This window comes from Lycium barbarum, chromosome 1, assembly GCF_019175385.1.
Source record: "Lycium barbarum isolate Lr01 chromosome 1, ASM1917538v2, whole genome shotgun sequence".
NCBI classification, from domain to species: Eukaryota; Viridiplantae; Streptophyta; class Magnoliopsida; order Solanales; family Solanaceae; genus Lycium; species Lycium barbarum.
In genome coordinates, this window is record NC_083337.1 from 11160919 (window position 1) to 11172670 (window position 11752).

Sequence of the window (11752 nt, forward strand, 5' to 3'; positions counted from 1 at the left end):
ACACAGTAGCCAACACAGATAGAGAGAAAGTGTGTGCGAAATTGCTAACATAGAGAGAGAGAGAGCACAACATAGATCAAAATAATGTGAATCTAGGGTTTCTATTGTGTTTTCCTCTTCTTCAACTGCAACTTTTATCTAAAGGAAAGGTATGTTTTGATTTTTCTATGTTTTATGGGCAGTTTCTTTATTCTTTATCTCCTTCTTTGTGTTTTCTGACATTAAATCTAAAACGAAATTAAGATATATGTGTTTTCTTGCTTATTATCTAAAGGACAGAGTGTCTTTAAGTTTTTTTTGGCTAAAATCAAAGTTGGGTGTCTTGAAAACTGTTGGGTTTATAATTTATTTGAAGGTTAAGTGCTGGGAATCTCTATTTCGGCCAAAATCTGATGAAAATGGAAATTCGACCTTTGTTTGTGCTAAATCTTATAGGATAATATTATTTGGTGGTTAAAGTTTGTTTTAATTTGTTGCATGTCGAGAAAAAGCTTGAAGAACTCAACATTCTTTATATTCTGTGATTTGAAATCAGTGTTAGTGAACTGGGTTTCTTACTCAATTTTTTTTGTTTCAGTTTCAGTTTGTCATTTTTTTTTAACTAAAAGGTGAATGATATTTTCTGTTTCACTAAGTTATTTCAGCTTGTTCTTCCATTTAGAGGCCATTCAGTTGTATTAATGATATGAAGATAGAACTTCTGGCTGCGTTGCCTTTTGCTGCTGCTCTGAGTGTTTCAATGATGCATCCTGGTTGAAATGTTACTGCATCTTTAGAAGCTGAAATAAGTGCCAGGTTGCTGATGGTTTTTTAGGCAAGCAACTGCTATAGTGGAGACATATTTTGTGCCTTACTTTGAGGTAGGTAACTGCTGCACTTTTGATCGAGGGTTAAATAAGTTGCATTCTTGAGACACCTTTGAGGCAAATTAATGGTTCATGTGAGGCAAGCATATGGTATTTTTTGAGTTGCTATTTGATGAACTGCTACTACATTTGAATGAGTTTTGTATCTGCACTTTGAGAGTTGTTTACTGTGTTTGAATGATTGCATTTACAACAAACATATGTGGTCTTTGAGATAGAAACTCCTATACTTGATTGGTGCCTACTTTCGCCAAACAAGAATTGATGCTACATTGCGAAAATCCTGAATAAAAATTGCTGCACTTTTAGTCATTTTGCTGTTGTATGTTGGGGTAAAACTGTTGCTCTTAATATATAGTTGTGCATTTGATAGAAGCTGTTACACTTGACATGATTGTTGTCTTTTAGAAGGAAAAGAAATACAACACTTGGGGCGTTTCGGCAGTTCTTGCTCTTTTTGTATTGTAGCTATGTGTGTCGGCATAGATTGACATCATGCCAAGTTTATGTTTCTGTGCTTTACTGATTCTACTTGCGGAGTATAATATGCCCTTTGCTATTTGGTCATTTGTAACACTATGAAGTTGTAGTTGCAAGACTATAGCAGCCAACCGATAATTAATGATTCTAGCACTTTCTTGTTGGACAGGTGGTGTGGAGTATTATTTGCTCCCTTGGAATATGGAAACTGAAGCTTCTTTTGGTATTTGTAATTTCTTAAGGCAATTCAGCAGTTCCACTGCTGCTAGAAAAGTTGATTTTACAGACCTTACATAAGAATTGTATCTCATTTCTTGTTTACTGCATGAAAGTATATAGGAACCTTTTTGTTTGTACATATTAAAAGATAAAAAAAGTATATCATCTACTGTTGTACTATGATTTTTCTACTGTAATCGATTTCAAATTGCAGTCATCCGCATAAATGGTATCCACAAATTGCAGTCATATTTATGCATTGGAGGTGATTTTCTTTAGCATCACTGTGGTTAGTCTTTGTGTATCTTTTATTATATGGATACTTCCATATTAATGGACTAATTTTTTCGTCCTGTTTCTAATGTCCGTAAGAAGATTTTGACCTGATGAATGTTGAAGGAGTTACAAGAGGGAATGTGGCAAGCCATCTCCAGGTATATTTATATATATTTTCATATGTTTCCTTTAATCTGCTTTATATTTTTACAAATGGTATATATGTATGCTTTTGTTACTGCTCAGATATATGTATGCTTTTGTTACAAATGGGATATAAAGCTGCATTGCTGTTGATGTTCTACGTTGTTACTGGTGTGCTTTTAGTACAGTATTTTTAACATTTTTGTACTGCTAATGCTAATGAAATGCAGTGCAAAAATGCTAGTTTTTCAGCATTTCTACATTGCGTTTTCAGCATTTCTGCACTGCGTTTCAACATTTCTGCACAATTTTTCAGCGTTTCTGCACAGCGTTTCAGCATTTCTCCAATGCGTTTCAGCATTTCTGCACAGTTTTTCAGCATTTCTGCACTGCGTTTCAGCATTTCTGCACAGTTTTTCAGCATTTCTGCACTGCGTTTCAGCATTTCTGCACAACATTTTAGCATTTCTGCACAGTGTTTCAGCATTTTTGCACTGCGTTTTCAGCATTTCTGCACTGCGTTTCAGCATTTCTGAAATGCAGTGCAAAAATGCTAAAAACACTGTACTAAAATGCTGAAACTTAGTACAGAAATGCTGAAAAACCTATGCAGAAATGCGAAAACAGTGCAAAAATACAAATACGCAGTGCAGAAAAAAATCACTGCTGAAGCACAATACTAAAAAAATACTGAAACACAGTTTAGAAAATCGTGCAGAAATGCTGAAAACGCAGTGCAGAAATGCTGAAAAATTGTGCAGAAATGCTGAAACGCAGTGCAGAAATGCTGAAAAACTATGCAGAAATGCTGAAACGCAGTGCAGAAATGCTGAAAAACTGTGCAGAAATGCTGAAAAAGTTGTGCAGAAAATGCAAACAATGCAGTGCAAAAATACTGAAACTGCAATACAGTGCAGAATAGTTGATGTTGGGCTGGAGATAAAATTGTTATACTTGAGCAAGTTCAAAGGTCAAAAACTACTAGTCTGAGGTTGTTGGAAAGAGCTGCCTCATGTTGATACTCGGATGCTTACTTTAAATATTTTTCTTATTTTGAACATGATACTACATTTGTTGTTTAGGAACTCTAATTGTCTTTGTTTTCATGTTATGTTACTTGACTATGAGACAGTGTATATGATCATTTAAATCCAAGTTGTATGAAACTCTTTTTCGTTGGTCATCGTGAGACTTCAATTCCAACAAAAAATGGATAAATATCTGCTCCCTTATCTTTGGAATTCATTTCTCTTTTTATTTGGTAGAAATTGAATGATTAGTATTCTTGATGTTTTAATTTCACTACTTATTACAGGAAAGATATCAAGAAGTATTACGGGAAAAATCACAGTCTCACTACTATTGCTAACGTTGACGATGTTGATCCTTTAGTTTCTGATAATGATCGTAGTCCTTCACCATGCATTAGTTTTTTATGTTATTTGCTTTTTGTTGGAAAGAACAAAATTATGCACTAACAATACTTGATGGATGTGTGGGTTCTTTTGGTAGTTGATAGCTTGGTGTTGTTAGTGTTTTAGACTTAACGATTAGGATTCCGCTATCTATTTTGAATCTTTTTTATAAATATTATTTTATGTGAATGTCAGTTATTTTTAAGGGTATTTATTACTTTGTATTTAGTATGTTTCAACAGGTGTATTTAAAAAAAAAATCGGAAGAAAAATATTTGTGACAGATTTACGACGGATTTTGGTCGTTGCTAGAGGGAAAACAGTAGGCTACAGATTGTCGCTAAATGCAGGCACAAATAATTCAAATATTTTGCGACAGATTAGCAACAATGGTTTTCATCGCTAATTTACTAAAACGACGAAATGAAATATGAAATTAGTCACGGAATTCATAACAATAGCAACAAAATAATCCGTTGCTATAATATGGAACGGATCTTATACGTCGCTACTCTGTCGCTAAGTTTGCTACGGATTTCATTTTTCCGTCGCTAATAGGTTAGCAACGCGCAAAATCGCAACAGACGACATTCCGTCGCTAATCCGTCGCAACACATGTTTAGCAACAGATATATGCTGATTAGTGACGGAATACGTCCGTCACTAAACGCTATTTTTTAGTAGTGTAACCCATAACCAACCCAGCCATTTATTACCCAACCCATATTTACCCACATAAAATATGAGCGGTTTGAAACCCAACCCATTTTTGTTCAAACCATTTTCAACCAAACCAAACCCACCTATTTGCCACCATTAAGTGGGAGCATGTGGGGTGAAAAGAGACCACTCTTCAATTTTGACCTAAAGCATGGGCCAGCTCACTGCTGTACTTGTGTGCAGCAAGTGGCTCGGCTTTACAGCCATCTCTGCCGACAGTGCAAGGTGCACAGAGAGCAGATTACAAACCAGGTCTCTATCTGGTTCTGAAACAGTTTGACCATCATAAAAACACGAATGCACTTGGAACTATCACCTACCATTATCAACTACGACCGCCGCCGCCCACTATTATCAACTACCCCCTACCCCCACCCATAACCATCATCCTCAACCACAAGCACCACCGCTGTCGATCACTACAATATGCCGTCACCAATAGCCACCATTTATGATCATCACCTACCAACCACCATTGCACAAACAACCACCAGTCACTATCGACAATAACCATTACATATCGCCAACCACCATGATTGTTTATCGCCATCATTAGTTATCATTATCATCCACCAATATTACTATCAGCCGTCACCAACAACATAATTATATGACACCACACCACTAGCTACTACCCACAATACTACCATCAACCACCACTGCAAATCGTGATGTGATTTTTAAAATATTTTGTTGATATAGTGATTATTTTTTTTATTTTTTTTGCATTTATTAATTTTTTAAATAAAGAAAGATTTGATAAAGACGACCACTGCATTTGTTGTTCGAGATATTACATTAGCAGATAAATTTCCTAAGTAAGGCCAGATATCAACTTCCACCTCCTCATTCTTTGTTACCACTTTCTCTAGTTTATTTATAATACTGCTGCAGCTCTCATAGATGGCAAGTAGCTGTTAGGGTTTTGCCCTGATTTTCTTACCATATTTAGATTTTGCCTTTCTTCAAGGAAGGATAAAGAGTTTACCATAATTGATTTTACTTTTTCTAAAAGGAAAATATAAGTCTTCCATATCTGAGTATCCTTTTCTTGGAGGAAAAGTTTTGGACATCTGTAAATCGAAGACCTCATTTTCACAACTAGACAACGTAATAGCATCCACAATGAAGTCACTAAAGAGTCTTGTTTATGGGGAGATTATTCTCTCCACAGTTTTATGCTTTCTTTTAAATTAGATTTTTTTTATGGAGGTCACTTGACCAAACCATATTATGATATTATGCCTTTTAGTTTATTTTTTTGTTGTTCTGATTTATTGTCGTTCAAGGTTTGCAATTATAAGTTTCCGCATGACGCCCTGATTATTTCGATCCTAGTAAGTGGTATCAGAGCTAGGTTCATCCAATGATACAACAGTAGCATGTGCTGTGCATGTGGTTATTAGCATCGTGATATATAATAGTGTAATGTCGTTACTTTACAACAATATATATAGAGAAGTTGACACAGAAAAATCTCCCTATAACAACATCATTAATTGTTCTGATATTTTTAATTGTTATAGCGAAATTACATTATATTATAGAGAACACATTATAAAACATAATATGAAAGATCAGTTCTACAGAAAACATAATGTTATAGTGAAATGTCGTTATAGAAGATAGTTGTTATAGAGAGGTCTGATTGATAATAATTATAAGAAATAATTTTTTTGGTTATGCATATCCGGAAGTTTTCTTGATGGGATGAAGCGTTTTATTAGGAGTCCTTAGAGCAACCATATTTTATGAAAAAGTCCCTAGGGTTAAAGTTTTTGTTCCCTAACCTATCTATAAATACGCATGTGACTCCATCAATCCAACATTCTCAAATTGTGATAGATATAGGCTAGAAGGCTCTAGGGGTTTTACTAATTTTAGGGTTACAATTCGGTGCTAGAAGAAAGGTGATTCTCATGACATTTGAACAACTATGGCTGAAAGTACGTTCCTGTTTAATATTCCGGTGCGATGTGTTGAAATCCGACAACGCCTTCATTGCATGTATAGGAGCAGGTAAGCTATACAATAAGTATGGTTTACTAGTTTGAAAAAGAATGGGAGTAAATTGTTCAAAATCGGAATTAAATTGATCCCTAATTTTTTTTATACTGTTCGTGCATAATATTTTTCAAAATTTGGACCAACAAAACATTTTAAAAAAAAAAACTGGTTTCCTCCATTGGTTCACATGCCCCAAATTTAGTACAAAGATTCGCCCCTGATTATACATTCAAAGCTAAAGCATGAAAGCCAAGGTAATTGGCTGAAGTAACCACTACAACATAATGCGCGTATAGCTACGGAATTTTAGCTATGAATTCAAAAATTGTGGCTAATAGCTAGTAATAGCTACAAAAATTTAAATTCCATGGCTATCTACAAATTCATAAAATTTCTTAGCCACGAAAATTAAATTGACAAAGCTAATTCCTCATTTTTTCTATAATTGCTAACAATCGTGGCAATAATTACCTAAATTGCTACAACTTTATTGCTACGATAAAGTTTTGTAGCTGATCATAAGTTTTTGCCAAGCGATAGAAGTTAGTGTAGCAATAGTAACCTTTTAGCCACAATAAATTATGTGAAACTAAATGTCGTAGCTAAATAAATATTTTTACTTCAAATTATAAACAAGTGTGGCAATAGTTAAATGATATAGCTACAAAGTTTTTGGAATAATAAAATTTCATAGCTAATCATTAGTTTTTGCCACAAATTAAAATTTGTTGTAGCAATAGTAACCTTTTAGCCACAAAAAGTTATTTTAAACAAAATATTGTAGCTAAATAAATATTTTTGCTTCAAGTACTAACATCCGTGGAAATAGTCTACTAATAGCTACAATAGTTTGTCATGAAGAAATTAAATAGCCACAGGGTCATTGTTATGCTAAACTTTCCGTAGCTAATCATTATTTTTTACCACGAGTTAAAGTTTACTGTAGCAATAATAATCTTTTAGCCACATTACAATATTCAAAACAAAAATCTTGGGGGTAAATGAATATTTTTTCTTCAAGTTATATTTGAGATAAAAGTGAAAATAGTTTGCTTAATAATTACAATTATTAGTCATGACAAAATGAATAACTATAAATTTAGAGTGTCAACGACAATAAACTTTCATAGTTAACCATAAGTTTTATATATACATGAGGCTATCATTGAAATATTAGTATTTTAACCAAAATTTTGTAGCTACAAAAGATAAATAATTTTGCATCGGTTACGAAAATCATGATGAGAATTGGTCTAACAATATTACTTTTATTTTATTTTATTATTTTCATATAAGAGCTTAGAGTAATTTCTTATTTTACCAATTATATAATTAGTTATCATAAATTAAATTATGAATCTAAATAATGATAATTTAATATGATTTGTATAATGAATACTCTTGTATTTCTTGTGACTATTATTAGGTAGTTTATAACACTTTTTCAATGTTATTAAGATTTATTTCAAAAAAGTAAATAATTTAACTTGGTTACTATATGAGTGTATAAGAAAACTAACTAGTATATCATAATTCATATTAAATAAAATATTGTTTGTAAGTTTCAAATACAGTTTGGACAAACTTGTAATTATATTTAATTAAATATGAATAATTGGTTATAAAATACACTTAAACAACTATGTGCATGTATTTATCTACATTAATTGGTAATTATATTAATTTTAAATTAGTATAAAAGTTATTCATGCTATGATCTAATGTTGTTTTAATAATTACCATCAATTTAACTAAACAACATAAATTAAGAATTCAACAAAATTAAAATAAGGGAGTGTATAACAAAATCAACAATAGAGACGATGAAAAAAGCTATAAAGGAATTCATATTTTAGAATAATACGGTTGATATCTAAATAATAGTAAAACTAATAATATTATAAGTCTTATCAATTAAGTATTAGTTGTAAGCTCCACTTTGAAAAACAATAAACTATATCTAACTCTTAACAATTCTTTTACCAATTACACTATAATGGTCATGAACTATCTTATTAATTATCATAAATTAAATTATACCGTGAATCTAACAAATGAAAATTTAATATGATTTTTGTATTGAATAATCTTTTATTTATTGTGAAAATTATTTGATAGTTTATACTAACACTTTTTCAATATTTTAAGATTTATTTTAAAAAATAAATAATTTAATATGGTTAATATATGAGTGTACAAGAAAACTAACTAGTATGTCATAATTCATATTAAGTAAAATGTTGTTTGTAATTTTCAAATACAATTTATATAATTTGTAGTTATATTTAATTAAATATGAATATCTGACTATAAAATAGACTTAAACGACTATGTGCATGTGCTTATCTATGTAGATTGGTAATTATGTTCATTTTAAATTAGTATAAGAGTATTCATGATTGATCTAATACTATCTTAATAATTATCAGCAATTTAACTAAACAATATAAATTAAGAATTTAATAAAATTAAAATAGGGGAATATATAACAAAATCAACAATTTCATAGAAGACGAAAAAAGCCATAAAGGAATTAAAAATTTAGAATAATATTTATGTCATACGTATAGTTGACTTTTCTATTTACTTAGAGTAAAGTCTATAATATTATCATTATTTTCACTAGGTAATTTTCTTTGTCATATATCGTTAGTTTTATTATAGAATTTGTATATAAAGAAGTAAAAGAAAGCTAAAAAATATACATATAATAATATGTAAAGAAAATACAAATTAATAATTTAATATGGTTGATATCTAAGTCCATAGGAAAAATAATTATAATATAATTCTTATTAAATAAGTATTAGATGTAAGTTCCAATAAATTTTTACAAAGATAATATAATTATATCTAATTAATAACAACTATAGTCTTTTACCAATTACATTGTGATGGTCGTGTACTATCTTATCAATTTCATAAATTAAATTATATACTGAATCTAACAAATGATTTTTATTTTTTATTTTATAACACTTTTTTGATATTATTATGATTTACTTTTAAAAAAGTAAATAATTTAATATGATTAATCTATGAGGATTTAAGAAAACTAACTAGTATATCATAATTTATATGAAACAATTGTTTTAAATTTCAAATACAATTGAGATAAACTTGTAAATATATAATTAAATTTGAATATCAGACTAAAAAATAATTATAAAGGAATACATATTTTGGAATAATATTTATACCAAATAAAAAGTTGACTTTTTTCATGTATTTAAAGTAAATCAAACATTAATTATTATTACTCTGCATTAGGTAATTTTCTATGTTATATACTTCCGTTACTTTATAGGTATGGTAGAATGATAACGTCCAAATCCACTCCTCAAAGAGAAAGTGTACACGGTCGTCGCAATATAATTTACCCAACTATGAGTCGGGGTCGATCCCACAGGGAACAATATACTAGGCGATTTAAACAAGTAAGGAATTATCACCAACTAAGCTAAGCCAAACATTTTTTCAACATTTGGTTTTTGATTTAAAAACTAACAAAGATAAAACTAACTAGAAAGCGGGTAAAATGATCAATGCCCACAAGTTTGGATACAAAGGAAATTACACTCAAGTAACGATCCAATGTATTTCATGATTTTACAACTAACAGCAGATTTATGTTAATAGATAATGGTTTCTACTATCTCATTGAAAGTCTTCCAACCAAATCAATGAATTTCACTCTAAGCTTTTCCAAACCTTAGAGTGTGATATCAAGCACAACCAATTGAATCTCAAGTAACTTTCCTATTCATAGCTCAAGTTATTAGATGGGTTTAATGACCCAAATTCTTGTTAATTAATCTTTCCCAACCTAGATTTCCTCTTCCGAGCTCAATCAAAGTAAATGGGCGAGTCTTAGGGTTAGCTAATCCCTTAAGAAACATTAAAGAATAAGATTAATTAAATAAACAAAGACCCACTTCAATAGCAATAAAAATCATTCAATACATAAGCAAAACAAGAGTTTCATCCAACACTTTAATCATAGAATATTTCCATGAACAAGATTCAAGTGAAGAAAATAAATACTACACACTTAGATATACAATACAAAACAAGGAATTGAAGAAATGAATTAAAGGTTTAAAAAATGCTCAACCAAATATTCAAATCTTCAACCCCAAAGTGTGGTGTAGGAACCTAGTCTCCAAAACTTGTATGAAATGGCCAAAGATGAGTTTTACAAACCCTAGCATTCTATTTATAAAAGTGCCAAAACGGGAACAAAATCTGGACAAAAATACCATGCGTGCACAACGTGCGTCTCGCAGGTTGTATCGCATGTTCAACCTGCGATTCGCAGGTTGTGCAAAACTCTCGCGGGTCTTGCAATGTATAGAGATGACTTGCAGCACATGCGGTCATGGATGTGTCTCACAGGTGGTACCTGCGTCTCGCAAGTGATGCTCGCAGATGCTGCATCCAATTTCTTCACATTTCCAAAATCTCTGTACAAACTTGCTGCAGAACATGCGACTCGCATGTGTGACCTGCGAGTCGCAGGTCACGCTTCTTCTATTTTGGCTTGTTTTGCTCTATTTTGCTCCATTTTGGTCCATTTTGCTCTGTTATGCTCTCCGGACATCTTATCCTACAAAACGACATAAATACATGAAAAGTAACACCAAAAGTGCTTGAAGAGTTACAAAAGCTTAAGAAATTAGCATCGAATATCCCGTAATTTCACGACACATCATAGAAACGCAAATTAAAGGCCAATTGGCCGAACAGAAAACTCAAACATAAATCCCTCCATAGCCGAATACCCTTTCCAAACTTTCCCATACTCTTCTTCAACAATTGGCTTCTCTTTTCACTTGATAAAAGCAAAATCAATCAAAGCCCTAGATTGCCCAACGGCCGCTAGCTCGTGAGAATTTATGGGTTTAATTCTCGAAAAGTGAACAATGAAAAAGATAAAAAAAATGGAGCAAGAGAGAATCCATTGCTTTATATTCAAAGTATGCTCATATTTTTATATTTTAAGATTTTTGGATCTCAACTTACACCTATTTGACTTGAGTTTTTGTGTTCGGACTTATTCTAGCAATTTTATTAATATCGTGCCTTATTTTTTATTAGTAGTGAGTGGAATTTTAAAGATTTTAAAGTTGTAACAATGCTGGCAGGAGTTATAGTTTGTCGATTGCAACAACAAAGCGATGTTACGGGGAGAAGATCTTTTTAAGAAGTTTAAAGTCTACAGGTTTGTTTACTTTTTTTGTTGCTTTGCACTTTTTCTTTGTTAAATTGATTATTAGTAATAGATTTATCTAAGACTTGTTTTGCTCTTGAATTCTATGTACACACATATAATTAATTGTTTATGTTTCTTAGTGCTAAAATAATTTATCATTATTAACAGGCAGATTTGTGGAATGAGAGCATATGAGTGACAGACTAAGACAAATGTTGATCAAGCTAAGGTGCGGTTGAAGACCATGGAAAGAGAGAAAGGGGAAGACTATACAGCTTTGGACTCAAACAAGATTGTGTCATACAAAAATTGTGTATTATTACTATACTGAAATTGAAAAATACAACTATCAGTACCTTTTTTTTAGATCAAGTACAATTATCTGTAACTTGAAACGTGTTTTGGAGTAAAAA